This window comes from Callorhinchus milii, unplaced genomic scaffold (assembly GCF_018977255.1).
Source record: "Callorhinchus milii isolate IMCB2004 unplaced genomic scaffold, IMCB_Cmil_1.0 Scaffold1206, whole genome shotgun sequence".
In the NCBI taxonomy this organism is placed as follows: Eukaryota; Metazoa; Chordata; class Chondrichthyes; order Chimaeriformes; family Callorhinchidae; genus Callorhinchus; species Callorhinchus milii.
Window position 1 is genome coordinate 1,643 of NW_024705947.1, and position 8,553 is coordinate 10,195.

Here is an 8,553-nt window from a genome sequence, read left to right on the forward strand (position 1 = left end):
CACTCTACTACGACTACTACTCTCAACTTGTCCTCTCTGTACTCTTCTCTCTCTCTCTCTACTCCCCTCTCTCTATTCAGAATCAGGATCTTTATTCACACTGGAGGAATCCGACTATGAAGCTCTTTTTCACAGATGTCCAGTAGAGCCACGAGGCTCAGAACGTTACAACAACTGAAAGTTACACTTCTCTCGAGACTTCTGCTTTAGCCCCCACTGCTCCCCTCCCTACTCCATCTGTCGACGACTGCCTGTCCCTCTCCTCACTGCCCGTGTCCCTTCGCCGCCCGTGCTGCCCCCCGCCGCCACCGTTGCCTCTACGGCTGCCGCGGCTGCACCAGCACGAGCTGCACGTCCAGACGTTGGTGCCGTGAGCCCCGTGACGACGAGGCCCTCGCCCAGCGCCGAGTAGAACCCAAACGAGTCGTTGCGCCGCAGGGCGTCCTCCACATCCGCCCCGGCCGCACGCGCCTCGGCGACGAGCGAGGGCCACGCCAGCGCCCCGGCCGCCGGCGTGGGGCCGTCTTGGCCGTCCGTGCCGGCGCTCAGGAACACGGCGGAGCAGCCGCGCGTCGCGTCCACGGCGTTGCCGACGTCACCGACGCCGCTCGGTGCGGCAACGGGCCCGAGTGGGGACTGGTGGGTGCAGGGGGGAAACGCGCAACATGCGGGTGGCTTTCACGCAGTGAGTAGACCGGCTCAGCTCGGTTACTCATAGGCTCACACAGAAGAGACCCGTAGATACGCACTCTAAGACTTGCATAGACACCGATGCTTGCACCGAAACCGGAAATGGATGCCGTGTGTAGGTTTCACAGCCGCTCGTAATCCAAGTGCGGTTTTCCGGTTAGACCGCGTGTCGATCATTTCTTCTCTCAAGCTCTCGCCACACACGACTGCAGAGAGAGAAGAAATGCTGAACATTCAGCCGAACCCGGAAGACAACACTCGGATAATCATAATAATTGCTGCCATTCCTCTGGGAATTGAACACTGACCCTGATGCCTATTCTTTGGTTCTTTTGGTAAAGTCACGTAGATAGAAAAAATAAAAATAAAGTGAGTACAAATATCACGACGTTTCGATCGCAACACAAGCAGTCATCAGGAAAAGGGGTTATAGCCTCGAAAGGCAAACTGTTTATAAAGGTTTGGAGATGGGCGTAGCCATGGTATTTTTATTCACTTTATTTTATTTTTTTCTATCTACGTGACTTTACCGAAAGAACCAAAGAATATTAATTCCTGCAGTCACGAAAGTTTTAAGTCAAAACCCTGATGCCTGTTGGGGTTAGAGGTGCGGTGCATGGTTGGCTGCTGCGATTAGGATTACGAGTTGGGGCGAGTGTCTGCTTGGCTATCTTGGCTCGGCTGGTGGCGGTATGTCTGGTACCTGTATGGGCTGGGTTTGTCTCAAGCCCCCAAGCCGCTGAGCCACGTGCAGCGCCAGCTCCTGATTGCGCCCGCCCCGCCCATCGCCCCCGACGCTCACGGTCGTCTCCCCCCCGCATGCCACGCACAGGCGCCCTCCCCGGCGGCGCGCGGCGATCGCCACCGTGCCGGCCAGCGCCTCCGTCGACAGATCATGCACGCCGCACCTCGCCGCCGCCTCCTTTAGACGCTCCGCCTCCTCAACCTCGTCCACCTCGTCCTCCGCATCCCTCCGCCCGTGGGGCCTCCGCGCGAGCGCAGGCGACGGCACGCGTACGCGATGAGCCGGGAGTAGAACTCGGCGGCGTCCGCCACGTCCCCCGTGACCGAGCGGGACAGCGCCAGCGGCTCGTAGCCCAGCCGAGCGGCGTGGGCGCACGCCTCCTGGAGCGCCAGCCCGCTGGAGCCCACGACGAGGTTGAGGACGTGCGAGAGGTCCTCGTCGTCGTCGTTGGAGCGGGGCGACGGCGGTGGGAGAGGTGGTGCAACACGGAGGGCGCAACGCGGCCCAGCAGCTCGTAGCGGCCGAGCACGTCCAGGCAGTGCGACGGGGTCGTGGGGTTGCGCACCGTGGGGCCGCTCGCGATCGCTTCCAGGGGATCCCCCACCACGTCCGACAGGATCAACGTGACGACCTGGAGGAGCGCACACGGGCGTCTCGTCATGCCATCCCTGCTCGTGCCTCTGCATGATGGTACCCACTTGCTGCCTGTATGCGAGTATCTCGCAAATTCGAAAGCTCTTTCAAAAAGTGGGTTTGTTTTAGTTGTCATCGACGCTGCCGTTCCGATGTTATTCCTTTAGACATTTCCCTGACCGGTCTCTGATGAAGTCTCTAGCCAGCAGACGGGCTGACTGCTCCTGCGTATGCCTACGAGTGTGCGAGCGTGTATATGTAGGTGCGAGCACTCGTGTGCGAGTTGTGAACGTAAGTTAGTGTCTGCGCGAGAGCGCCCGCGTTTGTCCAGGACGTGGCGTGCCGCACCTCCGATCGGCGCGGTTGGGTACGTACGATGCGATAGAAGTTCAACGTGCATACGTACGTGCACGTGCCCGCCCTCCCGTCACCTGTGCGGGTCGCGCCAGGCGGGCAAGGCCGCCGCCCTTGAGCAGCGAGAGGCCGCGGCGCACCGCGTTGAGCTCGCCGATGGCCGCCCCCCCGCGTCGCCAGCAGCCGCGTCACCTCCTGCTTCTCCTGCAGACTCACGGGGGCACCGGCGCGGGCAGCAGCGCGGAGCCACCCCCTGAGGGGCGGTGGGAGGGGGTGGGCGGAGGGCAGAGGTCGCAAACAGGTTTTGATTCCTTACCCGTACCCGGCCAGGTACGGGTTCCCGTTCCCTACCCGTACCCTACCCGAAATGAGTGACAAACGGTGACTCACCAGTGACTCACGGCCTACCCGTACCCGTACCCGGCCGCACCAGGGTCGCAAATGGCTACCCGTACCCGTACCCGGCCGGGTACGGGTAGCCGGGATATCGGGTAGGGTACGGGTATCGGGTACCCGGTTGCGACCTCTGGTGGAGGGGTCGAAATGCAATGGGAACCGCGCACGGTACCAACAGTCAAAGTGACGGTGGTGGTGGTGCACAGGCCCATGGTCCACAAATGTGTGGGGGGGGGTCGGTGGATCGTGTGGAAATGGAGCGATGACGTGTGCGCAAGATGTAAACTATTTTATTTCACCAGGTAAGGCCCACTGAGCTTTCTAGATTTTTTGCCAGAAGCGACCTGGCGACAGATGATAGTCCAATGAAGTGGCTTATCGTGTGGAAGTTTATAACAGCCCAAAATACTCTAAACGCATGTTTGTAAATGAGTGAAAAACCGGAGGATCCGGAGAAAAATACAAGGGAACGCCAGGAGAACATGCAAACTCTGGCATCGGGATCAAACTTACGACCTCTTTGTTAGCAGGCGAGGTAGTTAACACCTCCGACGATGAGTCTCGGGGAAAAAAATTGCAGATACAGTAATTGCGTGAATTAAAATTAACAATTTCTCCCAAACGCTTTGCAACGCGCATATCACGAGCGTAGGAATCCACTTTGCCAGATGAAACGTGCCCCTCCATTCCCCCCTCGTCGTGCCATTGCGGTCTCTCGCTACCGAGACGGCAATCACTCAAGCGCAAGGAGGGGGTGGGGGGCGGCACCTGAGATGAGAACGAGGAGTAGGTCGCTCGGTCTCAGGGCTTCCACGAGCCGCTGGATGTAGCGGGCAGCTTCGAGCGACCCCTCGTCGGGCAGGTTATTGAGGGCCCCTTCGAACACCCTCAGCTTGGTGTCTGGCTGCAGAAGCATCTCTCTGCAACGTGAGAAATCCCACGCGTTTGCTCTCAACTCGCCGATTATATCGAGCCAATTTTGGCACGTAGAGCCACATTGGTTTTAACAGAGAATGGTGCGCGGTAAAATGTTGCAGATGTCTGGCCATCCTGCCACCACAAATATCTTAAACAAACGGTTGTGACCAATGCCATAATGCCCAGCCACCTTTGTCTCTCCCAGTGCTGATATTGAGCACACCACACTATGCACTCAACTTCAGTTGATTTCATGAAGGTGGGGAGGGTGCAGTGCCAGGACCATTAAAAAGCTGTAACAATGCCATTTGGCGTTCTCTGGTCTGACACTGGGTGAGACTAGGCCCTAAAGACTGTCTCTGGTGTCGGCCAATCAGTTTCAGAGACATATATTAGCGGAGCATGTTTTGTTTGCATGTTCACCACAAGTACGTGTGCTTATTGGACACTTTATTCCTTGAAAAACGTTTATATTTGGTGTTTGATCATCTTAACAGCTGTTTTATCGCCAGAAAGGGTAAAACCTATTCTTTTTTTTGCATAACGCTCACAACTGCCAGGAATGGAAGCCCATTCGCCAGGATCGACCGTAGCGCCTCGCACTCGCCGACCCTCGGTGCTCATAGTGCCCCCACACACACACACACCTGCCTGCGCGTGCATGCGTACGTTTTGCCGGCCTGGCGAAGGCTCTCCTGCGCCCCCACGGGAACGCTGAGCGCTCCCCGCACCACGTGGCGGCCCAGCAGCTCCTCGGCAGCGCGGCCCATGCCCAGCGCCGCCTTGCCGAAGCCCACCACCGTCACGTTGCGCCGCAGCGGGAAGCGGCGCCCACCGGCGCTCAGCGTGTCGCCGCCTCACGCGCAAGCTGCGCCGCACCATGCCAGCGGCAGCACCGCCGACACGGCGCTCCGGAACAGCTCCTGCCGCGGTGGTGGAGGGGGAGGCAGGGAGGGAGGGAGCACCAGTCTTTTCCAATCTCAAAGGGAGATGGAAACCTGGAAATAGTTTGTACGAAACCTATCATGTCGTCTAATACAGGCGGGTAATAACGTAGGAATACATCATTTGATTGGCTGAAATCTATTTCTTAAACTCATGATACACGTATGCATCTGAGAATCATACAAACGTTATGCTGTTTCGTTCAGGTTAATAGCAAAAGAGAGACAGAATAACAAAACAAATGAGAGAATTAAACGAGACGAGTTCATCTAACCTTTACGTGGGTACGTTGAACTTCTTTCGCACCATAGCCAGGCGTGCTAATCAGTGAGGGAAGGTGGTATTATGTGACCATACCTCACCATGATGGTGGTGCGGCTTGATAAAGGCAGGGAGCACAGACATGCCAAAAGTACTGGACTCTATCACAATGGGTTGTTTCGGCATTGCCATCTGCTGCCCACCACAGAGCCCCTAACCCTCTAAGTGGTGGTCACCTGTCACAAACAGTTATCCAGCCTCCATCCTGCTTAGCGTCTGAGATCTCACGAGATCGGGTGCATTGCGGGTGATTTGATCACCTGGCCGAATGGTGTGAACATGTTTTGTTATTCTGTGTACACGTGAGACTGACCTCCGCGTCGCTGCAGAGAGTGGGGTTCCTGCCCGGCGTGGCGCCGCCAGCCGACGGGCGCATGTCGTGTCGTGAGCGGAGCGGGGCGAAGGCGGCGGCCGACGAGACGCAACGTCGATGGAGCCTCACGCATTTGAGCATGACGGCGTGGGTCCCGTTAAAGCTGCATTGGGGCTACTCCACAAACACAGCCATATTTACAAGCGCGTCATATGGCGCAACCGTCACAAGCACGACATCGAAACACATCCACATCGCAACTCTGCAATGCCACTTGACAACAACGTGGACCATGTGGTGCCACTCTTGCTATTGCTTCCTATAAAATCAGAATCTGTATTTATACTGGAAGAATCTGATGAGCCGTGAAGCTCTTTTTCACAGATGTCCTGTAGAGGCGGGTCAGAATGTTAAAATACAAAAAAACACGATAGGAGTGCAGAGTCTAGGAAAGATGAACAAATCACTTACAAATATATACAAATAAAACTAAACAATGTTTTGTCTACCAGTAAGGCCCACTGAGCTATTAGCTTCGATTTGCGAGATCCAGTGCTAACTGCACACTACACGTGACCAAGGTCCAATCTTAGTCTAGTCAGCACCATCCTTTATGTATTCAAATTGGTCGTTGACCTCGGATGCCATTCCAATGCCAGCCAGTTTGGAAACCCATCATCTGAGGACGGCTGCTTGCGTTGTGGCAAACGTGAGAATTTTATTGTTTTATTTTATTTTGTATTATTTCCTTCTACGTGACTTTACCGAAAGAACCAAGAATATGAATCCCTGCAGTCACGAAAGCTTTAAATCGAAACCCATCATCTCCCATGCGGCACACGTCCCACCCATCACAGTCTCGTATGCAGATACATTTTTAGCACGTTCTTTATTTGTTATTACGGCAACCATGAGAGGCATCCCATTGCCGTAGTTATCAAGTACGCAGGCGGTGTAACTGCAACGGGGCTCATGGGCTGGACGGGCCGGAGAACAACGGATACGAAGAGCGGAGTAAATCGTAGGGAGGGGGGTCTCATTGAATTAGATTTTGCTGCTATAATAATGATTAGCCACTTTGTGAGCTATCGTTTGTGGCCAGGTCACTTTTGAAAAATAAGTTAATATCTGAGTGGGCTTTACCAGGTTAGATAAAAAAAATGTGTTTGATATTTATTTTGAAGTTTCTTGTTTACCTTGACAATACTCTATAATACAGGTGTTTTGGGTTAGATCACGTAAATATAAATGTGTCGTTAAACCCGCCACCACCCGACACAGCCAATAAGGTTTGTCACGTAAACAGAACATGGCAATTCGTTACTAGGAGACTTGAGATGGTTTAAGCAGGATCTTTATTCTCAAGGCAATTCACACGTACTTCCACTCATCGAAACCCAAACCCCGAACCCTTCAAATCGCCTCTCCTATATAGCCCGTCTCCCGCCCTTTTTTAAATCCTTTATATTAAGTTGCTTGCTTGCTTGCGTACTTGCTTGCTTACGACCGTGCAAATCTTTTGGTCGTTTTTTAACCCATTTCCCGTGATCCAATCGAGCTGACATTTTGCACACAGACTCGTTGTGCGTGACAATTAATTTTCGTGAAAATTTTTTTCCAAAATTTTACACTGTTTAGGGAATTTTTTAAAATATTTAATTACCAATTGCTTAATGCTGGCAGACAATCATCTGACCCATAGGTGGCAGCCATCTCAAGCCAGAGGACGAGAGGACTCTAGCCGCCACGCATATAAAGGATTTAGAGTGAAAAACTTAGTTTTTACGGGTTAATTTTTTTAACACTCTCTTCTCGCGCCTACCCCTCTACTGCTAATCCTCCTGGGGGCCAATCCGTTCAGTGCCTTCCCTCAATAATCGGATTGGGTGGCGTAGCACGGCAGCGCTCCCGTGACCCTTAACCCGTGGTAGTGTGGTGTTGGTGTGTGAGGATGTCCCGAACATCCTCGACACTAGTAACGAAGTGGTGGTGGGTTTAGCGACACATTCATATTTACGCGATCTAACCCAAAAAACCTCTATTATGGATATTGGTCGCGAAAGCCTACTGCTACTACTACGTGTTAAACTGACTTTGCACTCCTGTCGTGTTGTGTGTATTGTTTGTTGTAACGTTGTGACCCGCCCCGTACTGGACGTCTGTGTTCAAGAGCTTTATAGCTCATCGTATTCTTCCCACGTAAATAAATATTCTTGATGCTTAATTTATTGCCCCAGCTGGGGCGCATCCGGACCACGTGACCATTCCCGCCTGGACGTCGCGCTGCACGTGGCGGCCACGTGCTGAGGGTGGTGGACGTCACGTGACTCGTCGGAATCACGTGATGCGGCAAATTACAATTCCCACAGTGCCTTTTTCAGTTTTTCAGTTCATTTATTTGGTGTAGCCCTGTGAGCCATTCGGCTCTTGAATCGGGTGCAACCGCAACAAACAAAAAACATGAACAAGAAAACATCTTAAAGTGACTATGTGACTATGAGCAAACAGAAAAATCCAGGAAAAAACAGAAAAAAAACTTCCAGAAAAAGCACCGTACACCAACGCTGTGTGCAAAAATCCCAGTGGGATGCAAGTCAAACAACAACAACTAACAACCACAAGACAACTTAGATTAAAGCCATCAGTCTAACTCCGTACTACAACAAACATGGCCAAACCAAAAAAACTTTCTGAAATCACCAAAAGAAAGCCATTAAGAAAAGTGGGAGTGGCTGACATGAGTTGAATTCGCGTGTACGATGGAGAATAACGACAGTGGATTTCAAAAAACGAGGTGTCGTGAAAGCTACAAAAAAAAACCTGCCGGCAAAGTCCCTCGGCGGCGGTGAAGCGCCGTGCCCGTGTATCGCTCCGCGCGCTGTGTTCCTCCGCTGCGGGGCGAATCACCTCGAGTGTCTCCGCCAATCAGCGCGCGGAACGCGGGGGGGAGGGAGGGCGGGGGCGTCGCTCGACTGGGCCCCAACAGCCAATCAGAAGCGTTTCGTCTCAGGATTCTCGCTGACAAGAGAACAATGGAAATCTATTGTCATTTGTATGCACACATTAACCCGCACCCCATCTCCCCCCCCCCTGGCCTTCAGACCTGATTGCATACCTGTAAACCTCTTATCAGTGCCCCCTACCATGTTTGTTTGTTGTAGTACAGAGTTAGACTGATGGCCTTAATCTAAGTTGTCTTGTGGTTGTTGTTGGCTGTTTGGCTTACATCCCACTGGGA

The 8,553-nt window shown here is 53.2% G+C and overlaps 1 pseudogene; it reads right to left on the reverse strand.

Moving 5' to 3' along the window:
* Positions 1 to 228: 228 nt before the first annotated feature.
* Positions 229 to 5,378, reverse strand: LOC121852744 (annotated as a pseudogene).
* Positions 5,379 to 8,553: the final 3,175 nt, after the last annotated feature.